Source organism: Panthera pardus, unplaced genomic scaffold (genome assembly GCF_024362965.1).
Source record: "Panthera pardus isolate Hobbes unplaced genomic scaffold, ASM2436296v1 HiC_scaffold_20, whole genome shotgun sequence".
Classification (NCBI taxonomy): Eukaryota; Metazoa; Chordata; class Mammalia; order Carnivora; family Felidae; genus Panthera; species Panthera pardus.
Window position 1 is genome coordinate 11,222,267 of NW_026526766.1, and position 20,851 is coordinate 11,243,117.

The 20,851-nt window shown below is 44.9% G+C and overlaps 1 long non-coding RNA gene and 1 pseudogene across 1 annotated transcript; both read left to right on the plus strand.

Moving 5' to 3' along the window:
* The first annotated feature begins 626 nt into the window (after nt 1-626).
* On the plus strand, nt 627-1,646 carry LOC109275439 (heterogeneous nuclear ribonucleoprotein A1-like; annotated as a pseudogene).
* A 6,002-nt stretch (nt 1,647-7,648) lies between these two features.
* LOC128778551 (uncharacterized) lies at nt 7,649-10,431 on the plus strand. The gene is made up of 3 exons (XR_008424134.1): nt 7,649-7,841; nt 7,953-8,033; nt 10,259-10,431. It is a non-coding gene; the product is annotated as an uncharacterized LOC128778551 (long non-coding RNA).
* The last annotated feature ends 10,420 nt before the right edge of the window (nt 10,432-20,851 follow it).

The window sequence follows — 20,851 nt, forward strand, 5'->3', positions numbered from 1 at the left end:
TACTCAAGATCACCTCCATGCAGAGGAGTAAGGAATATGAGAGAACATCAGGATTATTTAGGGAAACCTAATCACATGTAAACCATAAGTATTTCCTTCTAGTACATACAATAGAGAGGATCAACCACATCAAACATTTTAAGTTTAATAAAGTAGACACATTTTGGACAAAGTTGAAAAAATAAAAAGGATATAGATAGAGCCCTAATATATATATATATATAATGCTTTATTATATATATGCTTTATATGATACATATATATGCATTATATTATACATATATATATGTTCCATGTTAATACGTATATATATTAAGTGCCATATATATATATATATATATATATATATATATATATGCTTATATGCTTAATATATATACGTATTAACATGGAACAGGTCATATATATATATATGCTTTATAATGACCTGTTCCACGTTAATACGTATATATATTAAGCATATAAGCATATATATATATATATATGGCACTTACTATATATATATGTATTAAGATTGAACAGGGAATATAAACTAAGATAAAACAGATATTAAAATAATAAAGGACTTTTCTGCCCTCGGACACCGGTGAGTAAGCACGGTTAAAGTCTCCCCTCCCACCGCCATCATGTCTAAGTCAGAGTCTCTCCCAAAGAGTTTGAACAGCCGCGGAAGCTTTTCATCGGAGGTTTGAGCTTTGAAAGAACCGATGAGAGTCTGAGGGGCCACCGTGAGCAGAGAGGAATGCTCACGGACTGTGTGGTAATGAGACGTCCAAACACCAAGGACGCCAGAGGCTTTGGGCTTGTCACGTTTGCCACCGTGGAGGGGTTGGATGCAGCCGTGAATGCAGGGCCACACAAGGTGGATGGAAGCGTTGTGGAACCAAAGAGGGCTCTCTCAGAGAAGATTCTCGAAGACCTGGCGCCCACTTAACTGTGAAAAAGATTTGTGTCGGTGGCCTTAAAGAAGACCCTGAAGAATATCATCTAAGAGATTACTTTGAACAGTATGGGAAGATGGAAGTGACTGAAATCATGACGGACCGAGGCAGTGGCCAAAAGAGAGGCTTGCTTTGTAACATTTGATGACCATGACTCCGTAGACAAGATTGTCATTCAGAAATACCATGCTCTCAGTGGCCACAACTGTGAAGCTAGGAGAGCTCTATCTAAGCAAGAGATGACAGGTGCTCCCTCCAACCAAGGAGGGCGAAGTGGTTCTGGAAACTCCGGTGGTGGTCGTGGAAGTGGTTTTGGTGCGAATGAGAACTTTGGTCACGGAGGAAACTTCAGTGGGCGAGGTGGCTTTGGTGGCCGTCGAGGTGGTGGTCAAAATGGTGGCAGTGGGGACGGCTACACTGGATTTGGTAATGATGGAGACAGTTTTGCAGGTGGTGGACGCTATAATGATTTTGGCAATTCCAATCAATCTTCAAATATTGGACCCATGAAAGGAGGAAAGTTTGGAGACAGAAGCTCTGGCCCCTGTGGCGGTCGAGGCCAGTACTTTGCCAAACCACGAAACCAAGGTGGCTAATGGCGGCTCCAGCAGTATCAGTAGCTATGGCAATGGCAGATGGCAATGGCATTGGCAATGGCAGCTTACTGCTGGGAAACATAGCTTAGCAGGAGAGGAGGGCCAGTGACGTGACGGGGAAGCTAGAGGTTACAACAGATTCGTGAAGTCAGCCGAGCACAGTGGTGGCAGGGCCCAGCTGCTACAAAGAAGACATGTTTTAGACAATACTCATGTGTATGCGCAAACAACTCGAGGGCTGCATCTGTGACTAATCGTATAACAGGTGACTTTAGTTTCTGTTCTGTGGAAAGTGTAAAGCATTCCAACAAAGGGTTTTAACGTGGATTTTTTTTTTTTGCACCCATGCTGTTGATGGCTAAATGTGATAGTCTAATTGTGATGCTGAATAAATGTGTCTTTAAAAAAAATCATGATGATAAAGGAATCATGTGAACTTTAAACAAACAAATTTAAAAGTTTAGGGAAAAAATGGATAATTTCCCAGGAAAATACAATTTTGTATGGCTGACTCAGAAAGAAATAGCAACCCAAATGAACTTAGAATCATTAGAGAAATTCACTCTATATTAAAAATCTACCCAACACTCCCCCATCTCCCACCAGAAAGAAAGAAAGAAAGAAAGAAAGAAAGAAAGAAAGAAAGAAAGAAAAGAGAAGAGAAAAGAAAGAAAAGGAGGACAAGAGGGGCACCTGGGTGGCTCAGTCAGTTAAGCCTCCAACTTTGGCTCAGGTCATGAGCTCCTGGTTGTGAGTTCGAGCCCCACGTCAGGCTCTGTGCTGACAACTCAGAGCCTGGAGCCTGTTTCAAATTCTGTGTCTCCCTCTCTCGCTGCCCCAACCCCATTCATGCTCTGTCTCTGTCTCTGTCTCTGTCTCACACTCTCTCAAAAATAAACACTAAAAAAAAAAGAAAAGAAAAGGAGGATAAGGAAGAGTTGGAAGAGGAAGAGGAAGGAAGGAAGGAAGGAAGGAAGGAAGGAAGGAAGGAAGGAAGGAAGGAAGGGCAAAGAACCATCACCGAATCCAAAGAAATCACAAATGGTTCCAGACAATTTGGACCACCCAGACTTTTCTCAAGGATGACTTAAATTTCTTCTCTGAGGAAGGGCAATTCTATTTTCCTTTAATTTCTTGAATTTTCTTTGGTAACATTTGCTTTCTTTTCATCAAATATTTAAAGGGAGGGGAACAGGCTATGAAAATATAGTTCCTTCATTAATAGAAAAGTGGCCAATGTGAGATAAATTTTGTATGTAACTCCATTTTAGGGGAATAGTCAATATTAATTTTAAAATTGTGTGTGGGTTGAGGGGGGCCACTCTACACCTATTAGAATGGCCATTTGCAACAACATGGATGAACCTAGAGGACGTCAGACACAGAGAGCCAAATACTGCAGAACTCACTTGTATGTGGAATCTGGAACTATCAGACTTAGAAACAAAGAATGGTGGTTACCAGATGCCAGGGGAAGGAGATTATGGAGAGATGTTGATTAAGGGGTAAAAGTCTCAGTTGTGTAAGATAAATTCTGGAAATCTAATGTACAGCAATGTGGCTATATAGTTAACAATATTGCATCGTATAACTGAAATTTGCTGAGAGGGTAGATCTCAAGTGTGCTCACCATGCACTTGAAAATTATAACTGTGTGAGGTGATAGATATGTTAATTAGCTTGATTGTGATAAATATCTTACGAAGTATACAGTCATCAAATCATCCAGTTGTATACCTTAAATATATATGATTTTTAATTGGATTGAAAAGAAATTCAGTTATGGCGTCAGCTCTGTGGCAACACTTTCCATTGCTAGGGTAACATCCACCAGGATGCGGTTTATGCTCTAAATTACCAACCAGTATATGGCGATGTTTCTCTTGTGGCCAGGAATCAAGGGGGTAGAAATGGGAGTCACTCCTTTCTCTACTGTCCTTAGGGATCCATTAGTAAAATGTTTGGCTTTTGTTCCACAGCTTTGGGATCTACTGATTTAAAGGTAAATCCCAAAGGAGAAAGCTTCCACTAGGTAACACAGTAGTGGGTTTTTGACTGGAACCTCACATGCTCTACTGATCGTTTTAGGCAACTCATGCCAAGGAACAAACTAGCAACGACAACAACCGGTCTCCATACTTGCTGACTGGGGTGATTGATAGATCCTGACCATCAAGGAGAAGTGAGGTCAGGGAAGAGTATGGCTGGAAGATAGGAGATCCTTTAGGCTGCCTGTTAGCCTTCCTGTGTCCTGCAATAAATGTTAATGGAAAACTACAACAGCCAGTACAATCAGGATTGCTAATGGCCCAGACTGTTCTGGAACGAAGGCTTGTTTCACTCCATCATGCAAGATTATGACTAGCTGCCCTGCTTGCTGAGGAAAAAGAAAATACAGACTATGGGGACGCCTGGGTGGCTCAGTCGGTTAAGCGTCTGACTTCAGCTCAAGTTATCATCTCACAGTTCGTGGGTTTGAGCCCCGCATCAGGGTCTGTACTGACACCTCAGAGCCTGGAGCCTGCTTCGATTCTGTGTTTCCGTCTCTCTCTGCCTCTCCCCAGCTTGTGCTCTGTCTCTCAAAAATGAATACACCTTGAAAAAAAAATTTGAAAAAAAAAAAGAACATACAGACTATGGTAGCGAAAGAGAAAACTAATAAGTACCAGCTATGACTACATGACCAGTTGTAGAAATGAGGAAGATAGTATTTATTTATTTTTATTTTTTTAACATTCATTTATTTTTGAGAGAGAGAGACAGAGAGACGGAGCACAAGCAGGGGAGAGCAAAGAAAGAGGAGACACAGAACCGGAAGCAGGCTCCAGGCTCTGAGCTGTCAGCACAGAGCCCAATGTGGCACTCGAACTCGTGAACCATGAGAGTTCATGACCTGAGCTGAAGTCGGATGCTTAACCGACTGAGCCCCCCAGGCTCTCCTAGGAAGGTAGTATTATAACTGTCCCTTGCTTTGATATGAACATATTCATAATAAATATTATCCATTGTAATTTTTCTAATCCTCCTACTTTTTAACATAGGATTGTTAATAGCAGTGAACTTTATATCCCAGTGTTTAAATTCAGGGCTGAAGGTGACACATAACTCGGCTAGGAGAGGTCTGAACATCATCCAGTGAGGGACAGCAGTGACACGTGAGTGTCTGTGTATACCTCTTTTGGGGAAAGGGTTTGCATCTTCCAGCTGTACGTGGGACAGCTGCATCATGTTATATAGAAGCCTGATTTTACTGTTGTCTTTACTTGAAAATTCAATGTGGTTTAAAACAAGAGAGAGACTTGTATAGGCACGCCAGGGGGGAGGAGTGCGTTGTGGCCGTTTGTATGGCACCACCTTGTAAACTTGGAGCTCCATTTCCCAGAATTCCATTGCATGTATGGTTCCAGGTTGTAGTTGGCCAAAAAAGGAACCCATGTGAAATTTAGGAGGCAGAAGTAGGGCAGCGGTCATTATTCTCCAATGGTCATTTTGTTGGCCGCTATGATGACAGATGGTTGTAGAGGTGTCCAACAGTTTCCGGCTGTAACTCACTCCCACCCTCTTCCACTGTATGCCCAGCTCCTCTTTGGAATTTCTGGCCCTGGTGACCAACAGCAGCCACTGACTCCCCTCCAGATGCTTGACTCGGATCCCCAGAGGTAGTAGCAGCTTCCCTCAGACCTTTCCACGAACTCCCCCTTTGCAGCTCCCTTCTGGTAGCTTGATGGGTGTGGCTTTTCAAAATGACCAATTGGTGACGCCATGTCTGACCCTCCAACTTTCTACAGCTCTTCCCATGCAAGAAAAAGTTACTATTTTTCCATAAGAAGTCCTTTATCCTGTAACACACAAAATGACTCGTCTCCCTCCCTGAACTCCGACTGCTCCAGGTGAAATCAGACACATCATGAGCAACTTCTTGGCCGTATCTATAAGAGAGACTTCCCCTTCTTTATCCATTCCTTCTTCCTACTGCCTGGAGTGCAGACGTGATGGCTGGAGCTCTAGCAGCAACTCTTGGACCATGAAGGAGCAGTCTCACTCTATGGACGGAGGAACAGCGAGAGAAGAAGCCAAGCTGGTGATTGTGGAGCTGCCATTTACACCCGCTTCCCTCTGGCTTTTTGACATGGAAGGAAATACATTGCCGTTTAGTCTGTTCTAAGTGCAAGTTTTCTATCACTCATACCCCAAACTAGTCTTCTCTGGAATACTGCCTGAAGATTTTTTCTTTTTATTTGCTGCATGATATTCCATCAGATTAATATACCTTATTATATTTAACCATTTCTCCTTGTGGACATAGGCTCCGAGGTTTACTCCAGCGTTCAGATATTATAAATAATGCGGCCGCAAATATCTTTGGGAATATATCCTCTGCCCTTCCTTATTTATAAACCTCTCCCTCCACCCATATGTGGAGGGAATTTTGCAGTCCCCATCTTTGTAGGGAGCGTCTGGAACACTAGAGTGCTCCAAGTATGTTTGAGCAGGGATGGATAAGTGAATGAATGCTCCACGACGCTAGTCATGGTGTTGCAATGCTCAGTCTGTCACAGGCCTTCCCCAGTGCTCATCCTACTGACCAAGTTCTTACCTAGGATGCCGCATCCTACAATCATCTCAAGCCCCCCCCCCCAAATAAATAAATAAACAGCACCAAGATGCAAGCTAATGTTCGTCTTAATATCAAATCCGTGCATTTTGTGCCTCCATCCATCCATCCATCCATCCATCCACCCATTTCTTCAAGAAACATTTATGGAGCCTCCCTGTAACGCATCAGGTATAGTATCTGATGCTGGGGATGCAATAATGGAAAAGACCCAGTCCTTCATCTCAAACAGGTCACAGTCTAGTTGGGAGACCGTTGGAAAAGCAGTTACAATGCTGAGGGACAAATACTCTGATGGGATAAGATCTAGGTGTCATGGGTTAAGGGAAGGCCCTTCAACACAGTCAGGGCAAGGAGGAGAGAGGATATAGAATTCTTCAAGGGGTGAGCTCCACAACGTGGGGAGGAAGGTGGAGAATATTCCCAGGAAAGGAGAACAAGGCCCTTTCATGGATCGTGTGTCCTTCGCCGATGGCCAGTACCTACTCTTAACTTTCTTGAGCCTTGTCCCTCACTCCTAGTGACTCAGAGATACCTGGTGTGATGGTTCAGACTCCCAATCTCACTTCCTACTGTGCTCTTTAACTATCTTGTGTTCTTTGTCATCTTTACCCCTCCCCAAACTTGGCCTTGAGTTTGTTTTCTTATTTGAGCCTGTGTTCGGTTTCCTGGGGCTGCTGTAACAATGAACCGCAAATGGCAGTTTAAATAACAAGAGATTTACCATCTCACATTCAGGAGGCTGAAGTCTAGGATCAAGATGTCAGCAGTGTTGGTTTCTTCTGAGGGCTCTGAGGGAGGGTCTGTGCTCAAGTGTTCTTTGGCTTGGAGATGGCATTCTCCCGGAGTCTTCACGTTGTCTTGCTTCTTTGTGTGTTTGTCTCTGGATCTAAATGTCTTCTCACTGTAAGGATACCATCGAATTGCATGGGGGCCTACCCTCATGACCTCATTAACTCAATTATCTGCAAAGCTTATTTCCAAATAAGGTCACATTCAGAGGTACTGTGGTTAGGACTTCAGTACCTTTTGGAGGGATACAATTCAACCTTCCACAGAACGCGAGATCTCACCTCCTATCTAATTGTTCCTGCTCTGTCCCACCTGCTGCGAGGTGACGTTTAGGAAAATCACCACCAAAAAGTCCTGATGGTCCTGCTTGTGATTTTTTTCATCACTAATGTCCCCATGTTGTGGCTGGTGTTTAATGAAATTGACCACCTCCTCTGTGGGCTGTAACTATAAGGCCGAGGAAATGAACGACAGAGAAACCCATCTGACCTGGCAGTGAGGCCATTTCCAGGTAGCTTTTTGCAGATCCCCACCGTGTACTTCATTCTCATAAGCCATATGCAATTAAGCAGTGAGCCCCCCTGAGTCAGGCCCTGCTGCTCCCTATTGTCGAAACGAACATCTGGGGTAAGTAACGATAGCTGGATCACAGGCGCACATGAGGCTGCGATCGGCCGTGTAGGCGGGGTGCAATGTCAGCATGAATGTCTGTTACAGGCTGCTGGGGGGAGGGCTCACTTGAATAACTGCTCAAAAAGGGAGGCCTGAGAGCACAAGTGAGCCACCCACCGCTTCAACAGAGAAGCAGACGCTTGCGGCTGGGAGGTTTATTAGTAAACCTGTTCCAGAGCCTCTTAACGAGCGCGCCTGGATGAGTTTCCCAGGATCCGTATTCGTGTTAGTGTCCCACCCGCCTGCCCCGGGCCCTCCCAAAGGTCACCTTCAGATTCACTGAATGGTTCCCATATACCTTGAAGCCTTCTCAAACACCTGTCTCTTCTGCCTTAGGACTTTCTGTGGCCGGAGGACCATCTTCCCCAAGGGCAAAGCAGGCTGGGATCGCTGCAGAGTTAACTTCCGATTTCCCAGGTACGTCTGCACCTTGTCTCAGAGGGTCTCCAGCCGAAATGAGCCTCTGTTATCCACAGTGGCACCTGCGAATTAACAAACTCACCCTTTATTGGGTTCCCTCCCTTCTCTGGTTTACCTCCCCGTGTTTCCTGGGATTCCCTCCCAAATAAACTACTTGCCCCCAAATTCTCATCTTAGAGCCTGCTCTTGAGGGGACTCACATTAAGTCAGGGCTTATAAACCCCCGAAACTCTAGGCAAACGTATGCACGCCTGCGTACTTTTCTGGGAAAGGGTACACGATTTTCATCAGCTTCTCAAAAGTTCTTACCCAGCACCCAAATAAGGGTAAAAAAAAAACAGTGCTCATCATTTCATGGATAAGAAGAGTTATTTCTGTCAGGTTTAATCAAATCACTTTCAGCCTGGGAAACCAAAGGGAATGGAGTTAATATTTCAACTTGTTGACAGAGCAGCTTGATGGGAAGCAGGATGTGTGGGAGTTAAGAACAGGAAAGATGTTAACATACAGTCCCCATGTGCTGTTTCCTAGGCCAGTGATTGTCTAGGGCTAATCTGGTGTGTGGTGGGGGGGGGGGAGGTGTTATTTTATGTCAAGGGGAGAATGGCCAGTCACAAAAAGACAAAAATTATATGATTCCACATATATACAATTCATGGAGGTAGAAAGTAGGACGGTGGTTGCCAGGGGCTGGAGGGAGGGGTAAATCGGGGGGGAGTTGCTCAACGGGCATAGAATTTCAGTTTTGCAAGATGAAGAAGTTCTGGAGTGTGATTGCACAACAGTGCGAACATACTTAATTCTATTGAACTACATGCTTAAAAATGATTGGAGTGATAGTTTTTACGTTTTGCATATTTTACCACGATGGTCAAAAAAATGTTTTTAAAAGATGTTACTGAGCTCAGTAAACAACAACCCACAAAGGTACTGTGACCCTCCCCCGCCCCGCCATATTGGCACTCGGTCTTTTCAGAGATTGGCGCTCCCCCACAGTGTGTAGTAAGGACCTCAGGGACTCAGCAAGGTCTATGTGGGGGGAATACGGAAAAGGAGGTGAGGGGGTGGCCTTGCTCCCTGACCTAGGCGTGACTTTAAGCAAATCCCTTTGATGTCTTGGTGAGTCGAGGACAACAGTCACTGTTGCGAAGCATCCTGGGTAATTGCCAAGAGAGTGTCCACTCAGGAGGAAGGGGGCCAGGTGTTGGGCTGAGAAGCTGCTCCAACAGGAACAACGGAAACGAAGAAGAGGGAGGAGAAAGGTCAGTGTGTTGTGTGAGGAGTGAGTACCAGGGAGGCAGATAGGAAACAGAAACTGGGGATTGGAAATAGCCAGGAAGGAAATAAGGATGAGGAAAGACCAGACAGTGAACTACTGGCAAAGATGCTTTAGACCGATGGGTCTCTCAAACTGTGGTCCTTGAACCCCGAGGGGTGTGGAGACAGATTCTTGGTTCTCAGTGCTCAGTAAGGATATTTAAATGTTGTTTTCCTCTTATCATGAGAGCTAAACAGTGATTTAAGTATATCCTACATAATATGGCCTTTGTGTGTACGTAATTGCTAAGCAATCCCCTCAAGTTAGAGACCTTGACTTGTATTGACTTCTAGAGTTTGGCCTCTGTTGGATGGGCTCTTAATAGCATGGTATCTGCCACTGTCCTCGTGTCCAAGACCTGTAGGGTCATAAATGGCCCCTGGAAACCTTTTCCAGAGTACGATTTTAGTCCCCCTTTTATTTAGGTATTGAGGCTCAACGTTTGGTGTTGTGAAAATGACGGGGATTTGCAGTAACGCACTGTTGTGACTGCTGCCGGTGGATGGAAAATGCAAGTGAGATGCTGGAGTCAAGGACCCAGCAAAGGACACTTAGCTACGCTGCCTGAGCAAAGGTCTTACAGGAGTGTGAAAATCCTAGGTGCAAATCCTAGAGCTGGTGACATAAAGAAAACTTGAGATCAAATTGTTTCTAAAATGTTCTTTCTTTTTTTTTTTTTAATGTTTTTTTAATTTTTGAGAGAGAAAGAGAGAGAGAGAGACAGAGAGAGGGAGGCACAGAATCCGAAGCAGGCTCCAGGCTCTGAGCTGTCAGCACAGAGCCCGATGTGGGGACCGAACCCACGAACCGTGAGATCGTGACCCGAGCCGAAATCAAGACTCAGACGCTTAACTGACTGAGCCACCCAGGCGCCCCTAAAATATTCTCTTTCTAGTACTTACAGGATTTTGTGAACATTCTGATTGTGACCTCTTTACTAAACCCAGAAATTTGTTTTTGACGTCTGCTGTGGAAAAAAAATCTTGAGACGTTATTTCCCTCCGCTGATGCCACCAGTAATTAGATCCAAGAATGCATTTGGTCCAGGTTTTGATAATTCAGTGGAGCTAACAAACTGTAACGTGAGTATGATAACTTTTCAGAGTTTATAAAGCAATGCAACATTAAAATTGCCCTTTAATTTGGTTAAATGTAAGATATGATTATGCTCACGTAAAGAAAACAGTACTGGGGAGCCTGGGTGGATCAGTTGGTTGAGCGTCCGACTTCGGCTCAGGTCACGATCTCACAGTTTGTGGGTTCGAGCCCCGCATCGAGCTCTGTGCTGACAGCTCAGAGCCTGGAGCCTGCTTCAGATTCTGTGTCTCTCCATCTCTCGGCCCCTCCCCTGCTCATGCTGTGTCTCTCTGTCTCTCAATAATAAATAAACATTAAAAAATTTTTAAGGAAAAACAGTATTGTTATTAATATGATTTTACCTAAGAACAAAAGCAATAGATTCAAACTCAGGCATCATGGTACCAAATGCCCGGTACCTACATTATCAACTTAGTTTGAGCAGAACAATAATTTCCCAACTGTTAATTTAATATTATAAATATTATAAACATAAAATTGATTGAATTTCTTGTTTTGGTTTACATTTAACTTAACCCCCCCCCCCCCCCCGCACTTTGTCTAGTATGTGAAAGTTATGGGCACAATGAGACTCTATACCTAGGTTTACTTGTAACATTAGTTAAATAATGTTACAGTGAATCCTGGGAAATCTATTAGACTTTGTCTTTTCAGAAGAGCTTTCTTTGTACGTTACTCAGTCTAGAGAAATACCGTCTTAGGGCCTGCAAGGAAGGCCATGTCAACATACACTAGGTTATCAGTGTTGGGAGATCATTCTCTAGGAGACCCTCATGTGCTTGTGCACATCTTGTGAGCAGCATGAAAATGCTGATCCTCTAGCTACTACTATTGCTGTGAGTAAAAAAAACCACCTTTGTCTCTGACCCAAGCGTTTTGTGTCTTCTGCCACAACCACGAAACTATAGCTGGCTGAATTGTTATCTTTCCAGTAGGGCAAAATCTCAGATCCTTCCTGGTTCTAGATAGTTAAGCTGGCCACATGCAGGAAACGGGTCTAAGCTATGACCTGAATGATGAGTACAGTTTAACTAGATAGATGTGAAGCTGCCATTCCACTGGATGAATGTCACAAAGACTTGGAATGGAAATTGGTTGTGGCCTTTGGTGGGGTGGTGAATAGATTAGCCTGACTAGAATAGAGGGTTGGAGCAAGGAAGCACAAAAAATTAGATTGGGAAATTAAACAAGGGCTAAATTATCATGTATTGAAATGTTATGTGAAAACAAATCCTGTATGTAATAGAAAACCTTTGAAGCCTTCTACCTCTGAATAATTGGTTTATTTGTTCACTCATTTACTTAAGCTTCTAAGCAAGGAGGCGACATAATGAATGTCAAAGTATGATGGTACTGAAAGTGAAGTATGGTGTAATAAAACATCACCAGATTTCTTATCCTGACTCTGCCACTTACCAGGTGTGTGACCTAGTGCAAGTTATTTCTGAGTCCAGTGTTTCCATCTGTAAAAGGGGGGTAGTAGTCACCTTAGCTTAGGGAGGTATTGCAAAGATGGTAACTAATGTCTCTAAAGTGCTTAGTGCAATGCAGTACATAAGGGGTCAAAAATTGGTGAAGATTCTCAGCCAACTATGTGCAGAATATAGATATGAGAACATAGACCTCCTTTTTTTTTTTTGAAGCTATAACAGCTATATAAGGATAAGATCATTAGGACCCAGACTAAGATAGTGATGGTGGTAACAGAAAGGACCTTGAATAAATGAAAAACTAGTAGAGCTTGGAGATTGGTTGGACATCATGAAAGCCAGCATTTTGTTGAGTACCTCCTATGTGCCAAGTGCTATTCTAAGCCCTTCAATATAGTAATTCAGTTCTCCTAAAAGCACTATAAGTAGATATTCTTAGTCTTGCCATCTTACAGTTGAGAAAGCTAAAGCTCACTGAGATAAAACGACTCACCTAAAATCAAACACCTGAGAACAAAAGCAATTGACTCAAACTCAGGCAGCACGGTACCAAAGCCTGGGTGCTGAACTTTCATGCTATGCTATCTCCGCAACATCGGAAGAAGCAAGGAAACAGTCAGTGAGGACTCCTGGTCAGAAGTTCCAACAGCCCTGCAGCATGTGGTTCTGATGCTTGCTCTATTTTGCCTTTTAGTCTACCTTGTAATTTTTTCTTGCTGGCCAGACATGATGTACTGTGTGGAAGGAACTACTGCTCTAAATAGGCATTTAGTAATGAGATGGTGAGGTGTGGGAAGTGTTCTACAGTCATGTGATTAGGTCTCAGTGTTTGAGTGAGCCTGTGCCTCTGGACTGTGAACTTCACAAGTGTTTCTCAGGGTTTTTTTTCTCCTCACATGGGACAGGTTGACTAGATTGGGCTGGAGTTCGGTATTTCCCTCTCAGTCAGTTAGCCTCTGATAATACCCTGGCAGGTTAGGCTCCTGAGGGCACACCTTGTTAAGAACAGAGTGCTCTGGGTTTATTTCAAAATTATTCCTTTTTCCTTCCACCTGCTGAAAGCCCAAGGGGATTTTTCTCCATATATACTGTGGGAACCTAGTTGAGCTCCTAGAGGTAAATTTCCCAGTACTGTGGAGACCCCAAGTGGGTCTCCCTGGAGTTTATAACTCTCAGATTTGTCCACAGTGAGCATACATCAACTCATCAATGACAGTTCAGGTTTTCTTCCTCCCAGTGGTATCCACTTGTGAGTCTCGGCTTTGGGAAACCGTGACTCCCTCTACACCCTTGTCTCTCCAGCCGTGGGGGCAGCAATTTGCCCTGTGTCCTCCAAGCATCCAAAAATAGCCGTGGATTGTTCAGTCTGCTCAGCTGTTTACTTGTTGGAGGGAGTAGTGACTTCCAAGCTCCTTATAGACCTGGAAGCTGGAAGTCTTCTTCACTGGTCTAGGACCTGAAGAGGGCAGGAGGGACAGAAGCTTGCCCTGAGAAAATGTGTGTGAGGGGGAACATCAAAGTGGAGGTGGCCTGCAGGTGTCTTTGTGAGAAGCTGGAGGTGAAGGTGGAGATGTGAGAGTTGCCTCTAACACAGGAGATGTGTTCCCTCAACATCGCCCTCTTTCACTGTGAAAGGAGTGTGCCCTTAGGTAGAGACTGCCTGGCACAGCTGACCAGGAATTGGAGAAGAGTTAGGGACATCTGGCATCTCTGGGACTGGGGTTTCAGGGGGTATTGTTATATCTTATATCTCCTCAGAAGGACACTCAGGCCCCTTCCGCCATTAGTGACTCTATTGTCCAAGAGCAAGAAGGTAAGACCATGGGTTTTTCCCTTTAGCCCCCGTCATTGCATGGCCTGCCATGGTTGACTCTTCATTTCCTCATGATAGACATCATGGTAAAATGGAAAAAGTCCCACAGTTGGAATTAGATGGATCTGCATTGAAATTGCAACTCTGTAACTCACCAGCTCAGTCGTTTTCTGTAAGTTAATCATAAATCATTGAATCTCGGAATTTTTTTAACTGGCAAATGAGAATAATAATACCTTTCTTACACAGCTGTTTTGAAATAACTATGGAAAGCCTTTAGTAAGTGTCAGTTACCTGCCCCGGCTACTCCGTCCCCTCCCGGGCTGGTTTTAAGCCATGGCCACGAACTCTTCGACACCCTTTCCACTGAGAGGTGGGGTCCGTGTCCCCTCTTCTTGAATCTGGGCAGGCTGACGACTACTTTAACCAATTGAGGAGGGTGTGAGTGTCTTTATGTGACTTCTGTGGTCATGAAAGACACTGCAGCTTTTTTGCTGGTTCACGGGAACACTTGTTCTCAGAGCCTGAGCTACCACGTAAGAAGCCTGGCCACACTGAGGTTGACATGTTGGAAAGCCCATGGGTAGGTGGTCTGGTGGACAACCACAGCCGAGCCCGGCCTTACCACCACTCCCAAGGCACCAGGCAAGTAGTAAAACTGAATTGACCCTTTCAAAGCAGCCCAGCTTCCAGCTGAATACCACAGACTGACCTCTATTGATGACGCATCAGTAGAAGGATCACCCAACCAAACTCTGTCCAAATTTCCAACCCATAAAATTGTGAGATACAGTAAAATGATTGTGTTGAAGCCATTAGGTTTGGGGGTAGTTTGTAACCCAGCAGTAGTTAACGAGAACAACCCCTTCTATCCCAATCCCTCCTATCCTCGGCCTCCTTACCTAAGATTGCCAATAGGCATCAGATTAGGTCGTCTCCACCAGGCCCAAGTTTGTTGACCCCTGATCCAGGTGATTAACACCTGGCCAGGAACCTGTTACCTCTGCAGATATCTAGTTGCTAGAGAAAGAGCATCCACCCTCTCCCCCTTTCAACTCCAATAGGACCTAGGACGTAAGCCGAGTCTTGGTTGACGGAGGGTGGATGTTCAGATACAGAGATCATGACACCAAAGTACAAACAAGGATGTTGAAGAGGCTGATTGAGCAGCAGAGGAGAATGATCCTAGAAGAAAAGTGATAGGTAAGGCAGGAATGCTGGAGGACCTCATTTTCTGAAATTGAAAGCGCGTTTCTTCCGCTCACTCATTTTTCTCTCCAAAGAGTTGTAAGGACAAGTCAGATAGGATAAAATGGCCGTGAGCTTCGTAGATGCCTGCCAGGTGTTATTAAGGCGATCGTCTTTGGGTTTCAGGAAAATAGCTTCTTACAGTAGATGTCTTTGCAACACGGTGTAAAACCTCTCCCCCTCCCTCCAGCAGAGCTGGCATTCACGGGAAGGAACCAGAATAGCATGTAACGTTCCATCAGCTCTTCCAGCAGTGAGACTAAATACACACAAACTCTTCCAAATTTATACCTGCTGCGAACGTGAACAGTGACACGGTGTCATTCTGCTGTGGGGTTCGTCTGGACGAATCACAAAGAAGGGTTACGCGCGCCCCATCACTTTCCTGCCTTTTCCAACTTCACCATCATGCCTTTGTGACCAAAACCACAACTCTGGCTTCACTTTCATTCTCCTTTATCTGGTAGCTCTGTCGTGACGATCGCGAATCCAGATTGAGATGGAAATTGAAAATTCAGAGGAGATACGATGCAGGTTTATCTGGCTCTCTCGGCTTTTTATCTTTAAATCAACTCAGTTTATTTCAGTTAAAGGGGTTTATTGGAAGGTTACACAGGGACATAAAGAGGGCAAGATATCTTCTCAGGGCTGCAAAACCAGGCAATCTCGTGAAAGATTAGCAAAGCGTGGCACCCAACGGTAGCTCCAATCCTCCATCCAAAGGTCAGGGAACCTAAGAGCGGGGCTTTGTCTTACCGTTTTCCTGCTGTCTTCTTCCTTAGTGTCCTTTGGCTTCTAACTTCACTGCCGACTGCTGACCCTTTCGAGCTCTCTCCTTCCCATTCCGTATGAGAAAGAGTGTGATTTGGATCGTCTGTATCCTGGGAAGAGTAGAACAACACCTGCAGGAAGGATAGTGCAGGACTACCAGACAGCCTGTCAATGTTGGCTTCGGATCAGTTTCTCGTGTTTGGTTCCATCAGCTGAGGCTGGTGGGGGGCGGGGCAGGGGATGCAAAGCCTTATGACTTGGCTGTACTCATAGACTCCTCTCCAGGACCCGCCTAAGCCCCAGGTCCAAGCCATGGGCACCAAGAGGCGATGCTCTAGGACCTCCCTACGCTGCCCCTTCTCATCCTGTGTCCCCAAGTTTCCTGACTCTGAGTCTTCTCTTAATCATGATTCCACACCTGGCCACTCATATTTGCATTGGCTTCTGACTCCTCGAGAACCTTCAAAGGCGGTGGCTCAGCCTTACTGTGCCAACTGTCTCTGTGTCACATTGCCCTGGAAATAAATCCTCACCCGGAGGGGCCTGCTGGTGTGGAGGGCACAGTCCAAGCTGCTGAAACAGAAAGACCTCAAAGTCCAGAGGCTTAAATAAATATGAGCTTACATCTCTTCCCACTCACGGTCCAGAAGTGAGCGATCTATCATTACCTGCTCCCTTTCATACGTGGCTTCCTTCTTTGGGTCCCAAGATGGCTGCTCCCGTTAATGCCCTTTGCCAGCCAGTAGAAAGAGGGGAAAGAAAACAAATGGGGAGTGTATACCCTTAGAAGGGGGAAACCCCGGCAGTTGCCCACATTACCTCTGCCGACGTCCCACTGGCAAAATCCTAGTCACGTGACTCCCTCCTGGCTTCTAGCCAGGCTGGGAAATGCAGTCTCTGGACGGGCAGTTGTGCCCTTCTAAAACTCAGAGTGGGCGTGGGTGGGTAGGTCGTTGAAAGGAACGAGAGAGAATGAATTCTGTAGCACAACAAGGGGGCTCGGCTGCAGGGAACAACTTCTGGACTGAGCCCAGGGGCGGATCCAGATTTTATGGGACCCGAAGCTCAGGCACCTCCTGAAGCCCTCTTTTGGACAAAGAAAGCAAACTGATGACCACAGGTTTATGAATACAGGACTTTGGAAGAGACCCATTCTAGTGAGGGACCAGAAAGCTGAAGCCTTATCGGCTTCATGGTCAACCCGCCTCTGCTCGGGTACATTCACCACTGTCTCCATCAAATCCTCCCTACTGGCACAAATGGCAGGTTAGACCCCCCTCTACAGGCTGGATTTTCTAAGCTTTCAAAGCCACTGCCAAACGTGGTGGCAGCATCTTGCTAAATGGTAAGAAAACAAAGCAGAACATGTCCTAAATTTCCTCTTCCCGGTGCTTTTGCTCTAGTCTCTACCGATGCAATGAGGCTGGCTGGGGGGCTATCCCAGCAAGGGTTGAAGACTGCTCTGCCTCTAATGGTGTAACCGGGGTGTAGTCCTAAACCGCGCTGCCGTGAGTTCTCCTCGGGTGCAGTCTACTCCCCAGCCCCTGACTGGTGGAGAGACCTCCTTATTTATGGACAATTATTCCGTGCAGACACGATACCGTAAGAAGCCCGTTGGGCAGCTGCTCGTGGAAACTCTTACTGTGTCTTCATTTTCATATCAGTGAGCACGCTGTAGGAGACAAAGAACAGACTGAGGACCATGGCATTGTCCTGCACACAGTCAATCAAGACCAGGCTAATTAGATTTTCCAGGTGCTTGGATACGGTGGGACTGCGTATTACACAAATACATAGATAAACATTCCCCGGCCACGAGGACCAAAGGATTGCCGCAGAAGGCTGCAGAATAAGTCTTTCGAAAAGGCTTCCGTTCTCTTGCTTGCATGTTCTTTCTCGTTCAGGGAACATAATGAAACCCCAATACAATTGAAATGCCTGGACTTGTGCGTTATTAATGAGTTTTATGGAGTATAGCAGTGTCCCCCCCCCCCAAATGAAAATCTGAAAATATACGTGCCAAAGGCTAGATGAAATCAAATATATAAATACTAGCACGTGGAGAAAAATATTCAAAAACAGTGTGATGCATTCATGCCATCACAATAGCAATCAGGGACGGTGATTGCTGTTCATATCTGCATTCATACCGTCCCTTGACTAATTTTAATCTCCTTGACTTTATATGAGAGATTTTTTTTTTAAATCACGTTCCTCATTCGTTAAAGCTATAGCCTGCCCCTGGCTATTGACTGTGTGGCACATATACTCCGCCTCCGTGGCCTTAGCATATCTTCCCCTTTCCAAAGGTTAGCTGACACCAGAATCTCTAAACGTAAGAACACTGTGGCTTTGTGACTTCTTTTTTTGTGAATATGGACATCTGGGCATTTGCGTGGTCACTGTACTCGCATTTCCTCTTACGTGTTGTGTGGATATCCCTCGGGGGTCCATCCTTAGTCCTTCCCGCCTCTTCCTTAACATTCATACATCGGTGATTTTTCGTGCCTTATCGCCAACTCAAAACTCTCCTCTTTGAACTTTGAACGGATCCTGTGGAGTATCTCCTCTCAGGTGGGACACAAGGACTACAATCTGAGACGGTTCCAAATATGAACGCACTGTCCCTCCCACCAGTTTGGTCTTCCTCTCATGCTTCCTAGCTCCATGAATGGCTCTGTCACCCCCGCGGGGTTGGGAGTCACATTTCACTCCTCCCTCCCATTGATCTCACTCTCCATGTTCAGTCCCCAGGCTGTGTGGATTCTACCCCTCCATTTTATCTCACACCTGCCTACTGCTCGTTCTCCACTGGGGAACCTTCAGCCAGAATTTCATGATCTCTTGCCCAAAGTACTGAACAACTTCTGCTCTCCCTGCTTCCCGCTGTCAGGGTGATTTTTCTAACGACACGTGTCAGTTCTATTCCTGCCTCGTCTGAAATGTTTCACAATTCCCCACAGCTTTGAGGATAAGGCCAGAGTTCCCTCAGGATGGCCTTCGACACCCTTTGTTTTCCATCTCTCGCTTACCTATTTGGCAAAACCAATGTGCCTCAGAGCTTAGAAAAGTCAGTGCTTTCTTTGTTCTCCGAAAATGTCTGCGGTCTCCCCTTCTTAGAGGTCTCACCACCTCTGAGGAGCTTTCTTTCACCCTACCACCCTGGGTTTGGTGCCTCTTCTCTGTGCTCTCATCCCCCACTGGGTCTCCCTGTCCCACCGTTCCTGCCATACTGCATGGGGACTGCCCAGTCTTATTGGCTTCCCCCGCACCTATACCAGGCCCCTGAAAGGACTTGATCTCATCAGAAAGAGACACTGCCTTGTTCTTCTTTGTGTTGCTTACATCTTAGCATGATACTGACCCACAATAGGTGTTCAAGAAATGCCTATTAAATTAGTGAATTTGGTAAAAGAGAATCAAGTGTTAGATAGGTGGGATCAATGGCTGAGAATGTCTAGAAATTGTGCGTTATAAAATCCACTGGGCGTATTCTCTTCTACTCTTTGCGGTGTCACTTTCTACCCTCTCAGGTCCAAGTTTCTTATCCCTTAACCCATAACTAAATGTGTGATGTGCACCTCCTCTGTGTCAGAAATGTCACAGTGCACCAAGGATATCTAGGATGTAAAGTTGCCCGTGGGATTATCTCTCCCTCAAGAATCTCATAGTCCAGGTTAGAGACATAGCTAAAAACAACTAATTATATTGCAGTGAGATCATTGTTAGTAACACAGGTGATATAGGAAGACAAAGGAAGAAACATCTTGTCTCTCAGAGACAGAAATAAGGAAGAGGTGATTTTTGAATCTTGAAGCCTGGGTTGGTGTTTACCAGGATGATGAAGGTTTGGGCATGAGTATGTTACAGACGGAAAGGTCAGCCCCAACATTAGGTGACTGACTGAGTTCTGGAGATGGGAGGTGGAGGGCTTAGCTGGACAAAGTCACGAAGGGCAATGCCCACCATGCCAAGAACTTTAGACTTGGCCTTCCAGGAGATGAGGAATCACTGAACAGTTTTAAACAAGTTTAATCCATTTTGCATTATTGAGGGACCATTTGGGTAGCTCTGTGGAGAGTTTTAGAAGAAGAAAGAAGCAGCGGCAAGATTAGTTAGGAGACTATTATAGGGTTGCAGGTCAGGTGTTATGGCAGCTCCATATCCTAGTGGTTACACATGTGGCCTTCACATCCCAGCTCTGTTGGTTGCCAGCTTCAAGTTACTGAACTTCTCTGTGCTTCAAGGTCCTCATCTGAAAATCCGGCTTGTCATAAAACTGATGAGATAGCCATCCAAGACTAAATGCACAGTCATACAAAGTGCTTAGAACAATGCCCACCTAATTCTATGAGGGCAAGAACCAAAAAGAACATAGAATAGAGGGACCAGGTCCAAAAAATATTTGGCAGGGAAAATTGAAAGCATTTGGAATATGACAGTATGTGAAGGTAAAGAAATGGGCAACTCAAGGATGAGTCCCAGGTTTCTGGCCTTCGCAACTGGGTGAGTGGTGGTGCCTTTCAGAGGAGGAAGAACAGGAATTGTTCGAAGGTCAGGGGTTGGTAGTGAGTTTTAAGAACGGTCACCTGTTACTTAGCAATGTCACGAACATTGGGTGCCTGACAATACACTGTACCGAGCGATGACTCCGAATTCCAAATTTTGTGAAAATTGTTCTATTTTGTTGAGTCCAGCTTCAAACCTTTGAAACTGCAGATTTATCCTGATTTGCACACATAGTTTGTATCCCACAAGCAGAGCAAAACTAAGATACTGTCGCCGCAAAACTTCAATTTTCCATTTCAGGAATCAGGCTGTTTGTAATTCAGTTTTCCAGCAAACACTTACTGTTTGTTAAATCAAGAGCTAATATGCCTACAAGGATTAAATCTTCGACAGGGCAATTATACAAGGGACGGTGAGAGAGCCATGTGATTCTTTAGCTCACCTTCTTGGTGACTCAGGAATTTAGAACAAATTCCCTGGTGTGATTCATTTGAACCCACACCTAATCTGTCATACATTAAAAAAAAAAAATTATCAGTAGGTGATACTCGCTCATGAGAAAATCAGTGAGCATTATGCCATAGAATTCTTATAATTAAAAATGATCCTACTGAGGGTCTAACAGAAG